The following is a 15,323-nucleotide window of genomic DNA, read 5'->3' as shown; positions in this document are numbered from 1 at the left end:
TCCAACAAAACCTACACGATAACACAGTGTGCAATTTGTCCCACCAGTCTGGTCTTGTCAGTCTTGTTATGCTTTGTTCCTCAACCTTTATACGTAAATACATATATAGAAAGAATGACGTATTCATTTTATTTATGTACTTATTAAGTGTTATTTTTTTGTTTTTCCTTTTTTTTCTTCATTGCTTCCCTTTGCTCTTTTTGTAGTTGTTGTTGTTAAATAAAAAAATAAATAAATAAATAAATAATGTCACTCTGACAAGGTTGTGTATCTATGCCAGAATCAGTAACCACTGGGGGAACTACCACTACTCAATACACACTAATCAACAAAGCTGCCACTGAAAAACCCGCCACTAGTTAACACAGTAACCGCTAATGCTGCAAAATGCCACTACTACTTACAGTAATTGTTTCTAGGGATGTGCGATGAGACCAAAATATCATATCCCGATAATGATACATATCACCACATAGCACATTTTCTGTAAATTCAATGATTAAGTAGTCCATGTAAAACGACCACATGAAAAGGCCTATTTCTTATCACATTTTTAATTATATACTCGACAAATAAAAGGTACTTACTCACATTTGATTATTTTTCTTCTTTTATTTAGAACCTTTGCACGAATTTTCAATTTACGCCTCGTTTCCATATAGCTCTTATGGGAACCCCCGTGATCTCCGATGGTTTTACGAAACTCCTCCTTCCGTTTTCCGCCCAGAATTTGCCTTCGAGTGCGTTGAAAAAATTTCGGCGGATTTCGGAGAGACCGTATGCACTGTGTGCCAGGAAGTTAATGGCATTGGAAAAACGAATTAGCTAACGGGCTATTTCCTTCAATTCAGTTGCTTGACTAGTGATCGAAGTTAAATAAAAGTGAGGATTCATTAAACATATTTTGAAGAAAGAATTTGCGTAATCAGGCAACCTTTTGCATCGACATAAACACTGTGCTTTGACCAGTAATTTTAAGTACAGATCATCTTGATATGAAAACTTTGTCTCCCTCCCATTCTACCGCTGTGATTTCCATCCATTATATTGCCGCCCATTTGACATATAAATAGAGGTTGCTTCGCCGTTGGATTCATTCCATGATGACACCGACATGAGCGAGAGTTATGTTTCGATCCATCTCCTTTTCCCTGCGTCCAACACTAGAGGGAATATTGCGTATAGTATACTGAATTATGGACACCAAACGGTCACACCGGTGTGATCTGCCGTTTAGAGCGTATGCTAAAACCGGTGCGATTAAAACACTAAATTGGAAAAATTCTAGCTAATTTTATCTTTGAGGAAACAGCGATTTAACGTTAAAAATATAGCATATGCTAACTGAAAACTATGAGAAGCCTAATAACGTTAATGAAAACAAAGTAATGTAACACACGCACCACCATAGCATAACATAAAATACGTTACATGCGAAAGTGTTAAGCATGTAACAAAATATAAAACATTAATGTATAAAATGGTAAATAAACACTTTTCAACTATAGTTCTGTACCGTTCACTCTCCTCCATGTTTGTGTTGCCTTCATGCAAATTTCCTGCCTGCATCCCTGCCATGTGGAAGAACGCAAAGCGTCGTCCAAATGACGAAAAATATTGCCGTAAAGTGTGTGATTTGCGACACAACAAAATAAACGATAGAGCATAATATGAAACGATAGACATTTTTCTATCGTCACACGATATATATCGTCATATTGCACAGCCCTAATTGCTAATGCTAAAAGAAGTGCCCCAAAATCATGCGAGCAGACTACTTCAGAGACAAAAAAAATACATCAAGATACCATCAATGAATAATCAAAAAATAATCATGGAAGAACTGTATTATGAATCTGCAGATATAACTGGGTGACTGATACAAGAAGCTATGGCTAATTTCTTCAAAACCTTTTGTGGTCTCGTAGTTCTCCTGCTAGACATTCTTTCTCAATGCATGGCTAATGTGCTTTTGAGTCCTACTGTTTTAGTGTTTGGGGCTTTGTCTGTTTATAACCTGTTAACATTACATCAATGAAATTAATGTCACCATTACTTCAGTGTCCATCTCTTGATGTTTGGGCACTATTCACCCTCATAAGACACAGGGACACATCCGGTCTGTTCCCCTGACCTGCATCTGTACCAAGTCTGTTCGAACTTGTGTTTTATCCTTAATGTTGAGTAATTAATTACAAATACTACTACCCTGACTATTCCTCTCACTGTTAATGAAACTAACAAAAATACAATTACAACAGGGGGAAAAATCAGACTTGCTCAAAATCATTGCTCAAAGCTGGGGACAATGCACACCATGTTTGGGCTGAATATAGGCTAGATCTGTCTATGCTACAGTATTGTCTCTACTTTCTTAGAACAACTGTACTTTGTCCATTCCTATGTGATTACACCTACAGCTAATCTGTATGTTGAAACTAATAAACAACAACATATCAAATGGAAGATTTTGATTTAAGTTTGAGGTACAGCCATGGACAACTGAATCGGTGAATCACTTCCCCTGTAATTAACCCCATTGTCTGACATGTGAGGGGTGTGTTGGCACCACATACATGTTGTTCTGAAACATGAACATTGCTCTCGCTTGACCAGAAAAGACCTATAGTGTCTTGAAACACCCTGCTGAAGAAGTTGTGGTGCTGAATAAAAGGCATATTAAGAAGAACTGAGACAAAAGCTGAAACAGGCATTTGACAGCATCATGGTCAGTGCGGAGCAGCTCCAGCCTGGTGACCAAACAGCCAGTGTTTCTAATCCCTGCTGATACCCTGTGGATAAAGTGCTTTATTACAGTATTGCATAAATGGACTACACAAAAACTCCCCTTTACAGCTTCGCTGGCAAATATCCTCCTTCTTTCACAGTTCATCAGATATATTAGAGTCCACTTTATGCCAAAAATAAATCACAGATAATAAAGATACAGCTTGACACACACCATATTACTGAGTGTCTATACCTAGAGTAAACACCATTTAGGAAGTCCTCATAGTCAAAACTTAACTGTTCCCTCTAATCTTATAAAGCCTTCAAACCTGAACATCCATTTCACAGTGTGGGTCTGAGGCAGACAGGTACATTGCTTGACATTGCATTGACTTGTGACTGATGTTCATTATTATGGATTAATCAATTAATTAAGAATTATTCCACACTTTTGCAATTTCAGTCTGGTGGCACTGATGGACAACAATATCAATACTTCCTCACATTCTTATAGTGTTTATGTACACTATATCCAATGCCACACTGCTGTCAGAGAAAAACAGGAAAGACAGTAATGACTCCTATCATAGTCCTATCTTCATGTCTGTCCTTAGTTTAGATTTTCAGCCTGTTTTGAGTCTGCTTCAGTGTTTCTCTCATGCTGCAGTTTTAGGATTCTAAATAAACAGAAAAATCAAAAATACATTTCACTCAACTACTGCAGTTAATCGAAACCCTGGCTTGGATCTTCTTTGCTCAAGAAGAGGATTAGCCTGATTTTAGTTACATTGCACACATACAGATCAGCTGGCCTGCATATAGTATGGAAACACTGTACACAGACAGTATGGTATGCACAGATCAGTGTGCCACCCCTTAGAGATTCAAACTTACACACTAAGACTGAAACTAAGATGGAATTTGCCTGCAATCTGAAGACAACATCCAAGCATATGTTTTATATACAATATCCGAGTTATGTTTTATATTTACAAAGGGTTGTTCACTAAGGTGCTGCACCTATATTTATAATTTATTTGGCTAACACTGTTGTAGTGAACAATGAACAAATCTGTCTCACACACACACACACACATACATACATATATATATAATATATAATGTATGTATATATATATATATATATATATATATATATAGATATATATATATATATATATATATATATATATAGATATATATATATATACATAGAATGACACAAGGGTATAGGTAACAAACTGGAAGCAATACAGTCTCAAAATAAAAAAAAAAAATGGGCGAAGATAAGCATGTATGCACAGTTACATCACAGTATGTCCAAAAAAATCCTTCCCTTAACACACAGCATACACAGTACAAATCAAGGATTCATACGAGCATTACAACACAATCAGGAGCGTATCTATGGTTCTGTGTGTAAATGATGACTGTCCATGTTGGTGCTTACACAATGGATGCTTTCCTCTCCTCACAGGTGATCCTGAGGAATGTCACACTCTAGGTGATGGTGCACAGCTGCATGTCCCGACTCCAGTTGGACAACCACACCAATCCTTTTCAGGAAGGTTCTTACTGAAAGACTCTGAAGGACATGGGCCAGTGAGGGTCATCTTTCATTACCTTCATAGCCTATAATTTAGTTCACTCAGATCAGTGACAGACTTAAGAGAATGGATGACTTTATGTACCTTGGCCATGAGGAATCCTAAATACCATGTGTCTTTTATTCCAACAGACAGACGGTAGGGAGCACTGTAGAACCCACAAGTTCAAGCAGGTGATGCTGACCTGATTGAATTTGGAGAAGGTGCCCAGCACAGCCCCAGAGGCAGCTTTGCAGAGCCTTAACATAACCAGGATGTGGCAGTTCTTCTTGTGGGATGACCCACCACGCTAACAGGGCCAGCATGGCCCACTTCTCTCTAGGCTCAAGAAGTGGCATCCACTGCCTAGAGATACCATCACTGTTTAGACAGACTAAGGCCCTGAGGCTCTGTGCTCTCTGCAACAGCCCTTACAGTGTATAATAAGTTCAATCTTCTCATCTACCTATCAATGTAAAAGCAGAGAAGGATAAGCTTCCATGTCAGTGATTGGGTAATATGCAAGGGGGATAAATATGGTGAATCAGGCAACTGTCCAGACTCATTGAAACAGCTTGAAGGTCGCTGTTTTTGTACATACCTGACTGTGAGCACATGGAAAGCCCTCAAAAGCGGTTAGTCTGCTCTGAGGGATTGAACAGTCTCGGTATGTCCCTCGAGACTCACATGGAACCCTGCTAAGCCCATTCAATCAGGTGCTCCATCCTCCTGAGGTCTTGAGGTTAGTCTTATTTTCAGGGGCCCCACATGGAGAACATGGCTCTGTGTGCTGGGGGGGGGGGGTTGAGTGATTCTGTACATGACTGACCCATAGGTTGAGGCTCTGGCACAACAAGGCCATTGGACGTACACTTCTCTGGAGTACTGTGCTTCAATCACCTGCTGAAGTTCACTCTGGGATCCAATGCGAAACACATAGCCAGGCAACTCAAGGCCTCCAGGTTTACTGATGGATCCCTTGCAGAGCCTTGTCACAGGTGGCCATTTGTGGATGAATCTCTGTCTGTAGTCTGGAGCAGCTGCATGCAGCACAGTGGTACACTCTACAGACTGAGGCAGACAGTGGCCAGTGGGGCTGCTCTGAACTACACAGCAAAAAAAAGGTGTAGGAAGCAGAAGCCTTTAGAGTTTAAGCTGAAGTCAAAGCCATGGTGGAACATCCCCTTGCATACAAACCTTCTGACCCAGCAATGGAGGTGGATCAAGACAGGGATGGCTCCCTAAATCTTTTGTTCTGCTCACACATCCCTCATGTGAATCCTTCTCCAGTTCTCATAGACTGTTAAGAGCACCCTGCTATCATCAGGATTACCCTCTCCTCTGTGTTTGTTACCTCGTCAGTGAACCACAGAGGTGAATATACATCTGAAGTAGGCATCAGAAGATTGCTCACATCTCAGTTCTGCTACATCATTGCGAAGGCCTACACAGCCTGACAGTGAGAGAGTGAAAGAGGATGGGCACAATCTACCAAACAGAACAGGGACACACAACCTTATGCCATCATGTATAGTGTGAATTGTCAATATAAAATGCTGAAAAACCAGAGTGAAGGAAGAATAAGCTCCATGTGATGCTTTACCACATTTTAAGGGTACTAAGGTGCCAGGAGCCAAGCACAGGGTACAGTCTCATACTACAACAAATAAATCATATTCAGGTCAATACTATGTTCATACAATTTACTCATCAAAACCATGGTAAAACTGGCCATAATATATATCTTTAAAAAAAAGCTTTGCGTCACATCACAAGAAATGTACCTATACATGCAACACTGATTATACACACACACACACACACACACACACAGATTGAGACAGACACATAAATACACAAATAAAGGCACATGCACACATAAATACAAACAATTCGCATGACCTCGCTCCCCTCCATGGCTAGGAGAGAGAAGGTGAGGGAGATGAATAAGAGTTGGAGGAGAAAGTGACAGTAAGAGGAAGAGACGAAGGAAGTGAGAGATGAGCAAGACACAGAATGAGTGAGAAAGAGCAAGGGAGAACAGGAAAAAGAAAGCAAGAGAGATGGAAGGAGAGAGCAGATACAGAAAGAGCAAGAGATTGAGAGAGGGAGTGGGAGAGAGAGTGGGAGTGAGTGACACCCAGCTTTCAGACTTAAAAGGGGAGAAAACAGTTTGATGCCAAAACTAGAATCTGGACGGAGAAGATAAAGCTAGTGGGGCGGGGGGGGGGGTTCTTGGAGAAATTACTGTTTTGAGCATCTTAAATGTCACACCCATATTCTTCCATGGCTATAAAGCCCATCTTGAATTTGAAAAGAGAGAGAGAGGCAAAGTATGAAGACAACACGGAAGGAGGAGAAGGAGAGAAAGGGAAGAAATGTTCTATGCTTAGCATGACATTAACACATCCTGACAGGAGCAGTGCAGCACATGCAAGGTTTAAAGTGACTGGTGAGCTGGCATCTCCACCCCAGGAGAGAGAGAGGGAGAGCCAGATGGGGTGTGATGTGGCCAAATACCACTCTGCCCTGCCTTCTCACACAATTCACCTTCCTGCTGTGTATTAACACAGTTTGATTAAAATACTCTCTCAGCAGAATATTTCCATCTATATCAGAATTGCAACAGCGCCGACAGTTGCCTCCCTATGATCATTCCTCTTATAGACAAACACCTTTGGTCACATGTTCTGAAGCACCTAAATATTCTCGTTGTTCTGAATGTAACAATCTCAAGAGGAGGTCAAGCCTCACAGCCTTCAAGCTTCATTGTGGGTCTCTTTACCCTACATTTATGTATTTCTGCTTTGGAAATTGCTTTATATAAGAGAATCTGCCAAATGAATAAATGTAAATGTAATTCCCCAATGGAAAATCAGAGACTGTGCTAGAATCTGCGTGCACAATCAGCCTGGCCCAGACTGCATGAGTGGGTTACTGTACACCAGGACAAGTAAACAACCCAAAGGAGCCACAGAAGAGTTAAATGAGGAGGACAATATGCAAGGTGGTAGCAAGAGGATTGAAAAAGAGCTTGACAACTAGAGAGGCTGCTAAAGTGGAATCAGGGGACTCAGCATCAACACTAGAGCTTGTCTGGCAGAAAGTGACAGTTATAGCTATGTACCAAATATCCATTATTGATGATGCTCTTATATAATGGAGACAGGCAGTACTCATTGAAGAACCACTCAAGAGGGGCGTGATCACAGCATACGAATGTGAGGACAACAACGAATCACAATGGTGCTGTTGGGAAAAACTTAAACCAATTGATAGAGTGACAGTACCTCATAACACACTGTTGGCTAGCTTTTTACTAACCAAAGGGTTATGGATAGTTAAGGTCAAAGTGGACAATGACAACAATAATGTTAGACTATCGGCCTATGAATAAAGTCAGACTGCATTCTCTCCTGCTTGGTTGCTCGCTCGCTTGCGTGCGCGCGTGCATGCACGCGCGGGCGCGCACACACACAGACACACACAGTTATGTAGAATATCTGTACTCGTATTTATAACCTTGAATGTCATAACAGGCAAAGTTTGTTCGTTCTACTGTTAGTGCCCGTCACCCCTTCTGAGTACCCACCTGTGTTGTGTCGGTACCTTCCCGTGTCCCGCTTCTCCGGTTCCATTCGCTGTCCCATCCTCCGCTTGTCCGCCCCTATCCCACTCCCGAGCCGGCCTGAACCACAGCTCTGTCACTGGAGTGGTAGCAAGGGAGGGAAACTGCTGAGTTCGCTGCGTGTGAGGGAGCTTCTGTAACGTTAGTGTCTGGACTGACCACACAGGTGCCCTCGTGAACGGTATCAATTAGATAGCTAGCTAGCACGCACAAAAATCCGGGTCAAGCAATGCCAATGACGATCGTAGTTGTTTTAAAGCAACACAGACTAAAAGAAGCAAGCAGTACTAGCTACAACATATCCTTAAATGTAACTAACTCAATATCATGAACGTAACCATCTATAACATCACACATTGGTTGTATTCGATTCCATCACGTTTTCTTTACGCCGTATCTTTTCCCGACTTTACGAACTGTAGCTCGTTCGTTCCTGCACCCATTCTCTGCATTCTATGCCAGCGACCAGATTAATTCATAACTCAGAGAATGACTCGCTCTTTGATCTGCTAAGCCGTTACAAGTGGACTGCTCCCGACCGAACCTGATTCAAATTTGCTTGAACCGCAGAAGATCCCGAGAAACGAGCTGGCGTTCTACACCCCCCCCCCAATCAATCCTTTTTTTCTTTTCAAAAAAGGGACGTCGTTATTCACGTTCTCCTCTCCGCTGCCTACAGCCAACTGCAACCGCAACTGACGAGTCGATGGTACGCTATTTGCGTTGTTTACGTCATCATTTGGCATGCCCTAAAATCAGTTTCCTCTGGAAACAGGAGACGACGCTCATGAAAGGCAGCCTGCCGAATAACAAGGAGTCCCTACGAGGTGCGGTATGCACCTGCGTCATTTCCTGATCTTCATAAACTCTAATTAATGGGTGTGTTCTAGACTTGCTCAGATTCTCTAACACATACGCGTATACAACCGTGCTGGTCAATCCAAGTCAACACGTATGACAGATGCACAGACGGCTTGAAGGACAGAAGTGCATACTAAGCATCCTTGCATCTCTGTGTGTTTAGAGAGAGATATCCTCCTTACACACGTCGTCCCTACACTACCACCTCACTTTTTGTGTCTCACTTTCATCACGAATGAGACGAACACCATCTTACGGGCACACTGTCGAGTGGCACACACTGTAACAGGCAAATTAACATAAACGTACGTGCATATTTGGACAAATGCTAAAACATGCTCCCTTACTGCTAAATTACTCCTTGCCATTACACCAATCCAAATAATTAGCATTAAATTCAAATTAGTTTGATGTCACCCAGGGTGATTCATGCTCCTATTCATGGGACAAGGGATTCATGAAAATGGGGTTCAATCAAACAGTCAGTTTCCATATCAAAAACCATCCTCCATTTTAACTGTATGAAACTGGCGGTTAGAAAAGTCTGCTTGTGAAATATAAAGGTTCGAAGAAACATGGTGGTATGGCCTGTCTCAGCAGGCAATCCATTTCAGAATTGAACATAAGGGGGTTTCAGCTTTATCTACAGTCAGTAAAAAAATATCCTGAGGAAATTATGTTGAGTTGTCTATTACTGGAATTGAATTAAAATAAAACCATGAGGCCATTTAAACAAGCAATGTGCTGTGGTTTTATGGAGTCTTATTTCTGTTTGAATGAAACAGACTGGCAGACATATTTTATACAGTATTGCCATAGTGTATATTTGAAATGGAATGGAAAAGCAAATTGGTTCTAATAATTTCAGTTTCTGTGTATGCCAAATTCATTAACAAATTAGTGAGTTTGTTTCTTTTTACATACACAGGTTATGCAACAACATCTACATCAATAATAATAACTACTAAAATAAAGTGTAAACTTTTATTTAAGGGTGAATAATTTTATAAACAATGATAAGTTATGCACATTGACAATGATAACATACAAATTGTTAATATTTAACAACAATAATGTTATTGTTTGTTCATTTATTTTTACTTCTGCCCTCAATTATGGAGCCAGCAAAATTTAAAAAAGGTATGAATAATTGTACTATACACACATAGTGCTGTACACGAACTTCTTACAAACGTGCTCACTAGCAGAAAAAACACAAGAAACATATACATAATTAAAATTTACAGCACCCCCTATTTACAAACACATTGGTACATCCCATCCTCACTCTTCCTTGTCCTCTCTCTTTCCACCAGTGTTTGTCATCCATCCCACTTCCCTTGTTCTGTGAATCTCTCTGCATAGACCAGACTGAGCCCTGCTTTCAGGCACTTTTTTCTTCCAGCTTCTCTCTCTGTCTATCAATCTGCATTAATCCACTTTGATTCAGATCAACAATACAGGAAGACACAAGCAGAGGGTAAAAGGTAAGCTAGCACCTTTTGCCTGATTACTTTGTTAAATGATTATTATTATTCAGCCGAATTTTATGCTGTGCTCTGAATGGCTGGTGCTGGCTTTTTTCCTCACCTCCTCCAATGTCCCCTGTACTTCATGCTGGCACAACATCACTCTGATATGGGGGGGGGGGAATGTGCTGCATATGTGTGTTTGGAGAGAGGGGGCAGGATGGCTGCAACAAAATTTCTCTTCTTTCATCTCTCCATCACGTCTCTATGCAGTCGTCTAACTTCTCCATTTACTCCATGTAAATATCCCCCCACTTCTGCCTTGTCTTAGCTCTGCCATTATGCTAATGCATGACTCATGCTGCATGTGTGTGTGAGAGAGATGGGCATGCAGGACACATGCGCTGTATCCTAATATGTTTCCTTTCATATGTTCCTGTGTATCCCTCTGAATGCGAGAGATGGGCAAAGGAATCCAAGCATGTGCTGCAATGGCTGCAGCTCTGTTGCCACAATGGTCACATTACAGTGATGTAGCACCCTCAAAAAGAAGGTCAGGGTGTGTCTTTACGCTAAAGGGGACCCTCAGCCAGCACATCAGACCCCAACTTTGCACTGCTGTGGTTTCCTCTTCATGGTTAGCCCACATGCTGAAAACTAAAGAGATGTGCGCCAGCCCAGGGTGAAAGACATTGAACCAACTGTGGTTCAAGGTCAAACCTGGTTTCAGTGGCATGGACATAGCATCCTCACCCCAAGTTTTATACATATATATATATATATATATATATATATATATATATATTAATATATGACAGCTCTCTCTGTCTTTTTTTCACTCTTGCTATATGTCACCAAAAAGAGACACTGACCGAAGGTAGGACCCACTGGTAGTCTCTGTTTCCTGGATATCATGGAAGCCAAAAGCAAGAGTGGTACAGGGGCCCAAAAGCCAGCCATCCATAAGGCTGAGAAACCAATTGAGAAGACAGGAAAGAAGGAAACATCTCTGCCCCGGAAGGCTAACCCTGCCCATGCTGACCCACCCCCAGAAGCCCCTGCTCCTGAGAAACCTGCTGAGGATGGGGCAGCCAACCAGGATGAGGCTGCCAAGCAGGAGATGCCACCAGAGGTCACTGATGCTGCAGACATCAGCACAGAGTCCATAGCTGGCCTGAAGCCACTGATCATTGGTGGTGCTGTCATTGCTGCTGCTGCTATATTGTTGGGGGTATTTTTGTTAGCACGAAGGAAGTGAGAAGGCCATGCGCATACTGGGTAATTGGATAACGGCTCTATAACACATTGACTACCTGACTGATATCCAATTGGACAACTGGATAATTGAACTTGGTGGGGGGGGGGGGGGGGTTGGGGGGGTTGTGGAACTGCAGTCAAATTTACCATAGTTAAGAAAATCTTTGATTTAAGCACTCATACACTCAATCTGATTTGACTTACTCCTCACATTTCACATTAGACAAACATTCTCACTGATGTACCCCCTACCACATATACATATACACTATACATAAAACCAATCTAGTAACTATTTCCAGTATTCCTCAAAAAGGGAGGAATAAAAGGCAATGAAAATCTTCTGTGGATCCATTGAGAATTGTCAAATTAATTTTGTGATTTGCCATCATAATGGAATGTCTGTCAATAATGTTAGTCCCTGTAATTTTTCAAATATTTTACTGAAAATATTTTATGTATTGGAACATCAATGTTTTAAATATGCTGCAATTTAGAGCAACTGGACAGTGAAGTGTAAAGATTCAAATACATGTATTGTTTGGCATGCCTTGTTGTGGTATTTTGAGATGGTGGCTATGTCTGTATGACTCTAAGATGCTATACATTAATGGGGATGCAATGCCAGTAATATAAAAATAACAATAATATATAATGATTTCATTCTGTTTAATATTTAAGAGTATTGTGTTACTTTGGGTAGCTGGGTAGTATCACCTCACACTCACACAGGCACATATACATTCACACAGCTGTCAATTTACTTTTCTAAATAGGTTGCACAGTTTTGGAGGTGAATAATTAATGTTACCAAATGCTACAAGATTATAATAAGACATATCATACTTCATGCCAATCATCTTATTACTATGAATGTATTCCAGTTTGGAATTATGTACTGTTCTGAACTGTGATTATTTATAGCTGAGTCCACAGAATCTTGAATGGTATTGTAATGATGGAATTCAATGAAAACTTAATCAGCAAGAACCTTTAAAATATATGTTTGTTCACGTATATACATGGTTATAGACACAAGTCCAAAAGATGGTGTGAATACAGGTTTCAGTAAACTTTCACTTCATGTGACCTCATTCCAAAAATGCCTATGATTGGATATAGTTTGATTCATGCCAACTTGAGATTACTTTAAAGGAAATAGTGGGGATGCAACTGTAAAAGCCAAACAACCTAGACAGAGTTGCAGGCAAGCTGTGAGGGTAATAAAACAAGACCATATTCAGAGGGTGCTTGTGTGGGTGGTTAAAGGAGAGAGGTGGATTGGCACCTGAGTCTGGGGTCATAACACTTTACAGTCCGGCTACAGTCAGGTCCATGATTCAATGAAAAACTAAGGTATTTTAGTCTAATCTAAATATTACCTTGCAGCTGTACTGTCAGATTTGTAAAAAGTCATGTATGTCAGCAAATAGAACATGTAAATTCTAGCATGTGTGTATCTAAATATGAAAGTGCTGATTATATTGCATGATTAGACCTTTTCATGAGAATGAACAACTGAACCCTACATTTTTACCCAAGAACTGTGTGAAGATCTAGCAATAATTTCTGTGCAAATGTTGACATCCTGTTTCTTGATATCTTATGCAGACTGTCCTTCATGAAAGAAAGAAACATGTTTTTTTTCTGATTATTTGTTCATTAAGAAGCATTTAAATACTTATTTCCTAGTCATCAGCTACTGATCAATTGCTCATATATTGAACTAAACAAATAATTATTCTCTTCCCAATGTACTAAAAGGTCCTATTTATTTGTATACTGTACTTCTAATGTTTATATAGATAGAATTATAGAAGAATTACAACCTTGTATAACAGAACACTAATGCTTGTTTGGTGTTGTAAAGCCAGACTGAAATGGCTACTATATTGCACAGATGTGTACATTCATGGCCACAGAAAAACCACAAATATTCAATTGCATACCTTGGTTTTCAAGTTTGGGCCTGCTGGTTCTTCAGGGCACAGAGTAAGTCTTTATCCTTAATGCTTTATTGCCACAATTCACCATGTTTTGACCCTTAACCCCCAAACTCTCATAAAGGATGCTGAAACTGGTAGAAATGTATCATATTTCACAGAAAACCTGTTAGATTTCTCTGTTAGAAATCAAATATTTCATTTCATTTTATGAATGGTCCTAAATATTTGTTTTCTAACAGAAAAATATATTTCAGTTCATTGATAAAATGAACTGAAATATTTGATTTCTAACAGAAATTCATTTCATAGACTATCCAAACTGGGCTGCTGGTTTTTTCCCATATGACTGCAATCACACAAGAGATTTGCTTCTCTGGCTTATGACAGGATCTCCTCAGCCTGCAGTCTTGTTGTCCCCATATGCCTGACTGAACGCTAAGTTGTGCCTCCAATAGTTTATACTATTGTAGTTGCTGCTGAGTTATAGAGGCCCACCTGTATCAATGTATATGCACTACATCACATAAATAACCAGAAATCACATAAAGAACCAGAAATAACAGGGTGTGGATATACTGTATGCACATACAGTGTAGATGTGTCTGCGATACTTATCCTGCAGACTGTTAGCTGCTTCATCAACTTCTCACTTTGCAGGACACAGTCTGTGCCCCCTCATTGTATATTCAGAGTTTAAATGCCAGTAACTTTTATCAGAGAGCACATAACATGATAACCTCACTGCACTCTGGCACCTAGTTTGCAAAAATGCAGGACATCCATACACTATAAGGGCATCAAGCAAATGCCTGTTATTCTACAGCACTGATTAGAAAAACACCCTGTTTTTGTTCCTCTCCTCCTCTTTAGAGTGTGTAAGTGCAATAATTCGGGTAGGACTCAATGTTTTGGCACATATTTTGTGATTTAATGAAAATGGTGAAACAGATAGTTACTATTAGGCTACCTTTTCTATGACTAGTTCTATCCATAGCCTTTCTTCCCTGCCCCCTTTGCTCCCCATCTAAAAAGAGAAAAGGAAATGTCTCTGGGTGCATTTTCCTTTATTAAATACCCTGAATTGCAAAACTGTAAATTTGCTTTATGGACTAAGCTCAGCTCAAATAAACATTTTGCATCACACAAACTCTAACTCATGTTATTTCAAAAATTTTATTTCCTGGACATTGTGGTTTGAATTGTTCAGTGAATCAACTGATAGTAATGATATGTCTGCTCAGGATGATGCATAGGATAGGATGGCATACATTCCATCTGCAGTCAAGTCAAGTCAAGAGAGGTTTATTGTCAGCTCATGCATATACAAGTATACAGTAGGGTTGAAATAACATTTCCCTGTGATCCATGGTGCTACATTTAGAGAGTGCAAGACAAAGACGACATAAAGTGCAAAGGGAGCAGTGCAAAAAGACAATAAGGCAGTAGAAAGACAATAAAAAGTTGAAAAATAATAAGACAATAAATAGACAAAGTGTGCAAGTGATAGGCAGAAGTGTGCAAGTTACACTTGCAATTGTAAACAATTTTACATTTTGTAAAGTGGCTGTGTGCATTGGAATTTTTCAGGGTGTTCAGTCCAGGGGAGTAGATGGGGGCATGCTGTGCCCTGGGGGTGAAGGTCAGTTTTTGTTCAGGCACGGGGGGGAGGAGGGGGCAGCAGGAAGTTGAGGAGCCTGATTGCCTGAGGGAAAAAACTGTTGCAGTGTGTGGCAGTGATGGTATGGATGCTCTGGTACCTTCTGCCAGACGGCAGGCGGATGAACAGTCCATGGGAGGGGTGGGAGGGGTCTGTGGCAATGCTGATTGCACGCCGGATGTGTTTATT

The 15,323-nt window shown here is 40.4% G+C and overlaps 1 protein-coding gene across 1 annotated transcript in view; it reads right to left on the bottom strand.

Moving 5' to 3' along the window:
- The window catches only part of dagla (diacylglycerol lipase, alpha), a 48,821-nt gene extending 40,189 nt beyond the window's left edge, over positions 1 to 8,632 (bottom strand). Inside the window, exon 1 of the mRNA XM_036535716.1 lies at positions 7,909 to 8,632. The gene's annotated coding sequence lies outside the window, so the exon portion shown is untranslated. The remainder of the gene's footprint in view (positions 1 to 7,908) is intronic.
- Between the last annotated feature and the right edge of the window lie 6,691 nt (positions 8,633 to 15,323).

This window comes from Megalops cyprinoides, chromosome 8 (genome assembly GCF_013368585.1).
Source record: "Megalops cyprinoides isolate fMegCyp1 chromosome 8, fMegCyp1.pri, whole genome shotgun sequence".
Classification (NCBI taxonomy): Eukaryota; Metazoa; Chordata; class Actinopteri; order Elopiformes; family Megalopidae; genus Megalops; species Megalops cyprinoides.
The sequence above is the reverse complement of the archived record's forward strand: the minus strand, read 5'-3'. Positions and strand labels throughout refer to the sequence as shown.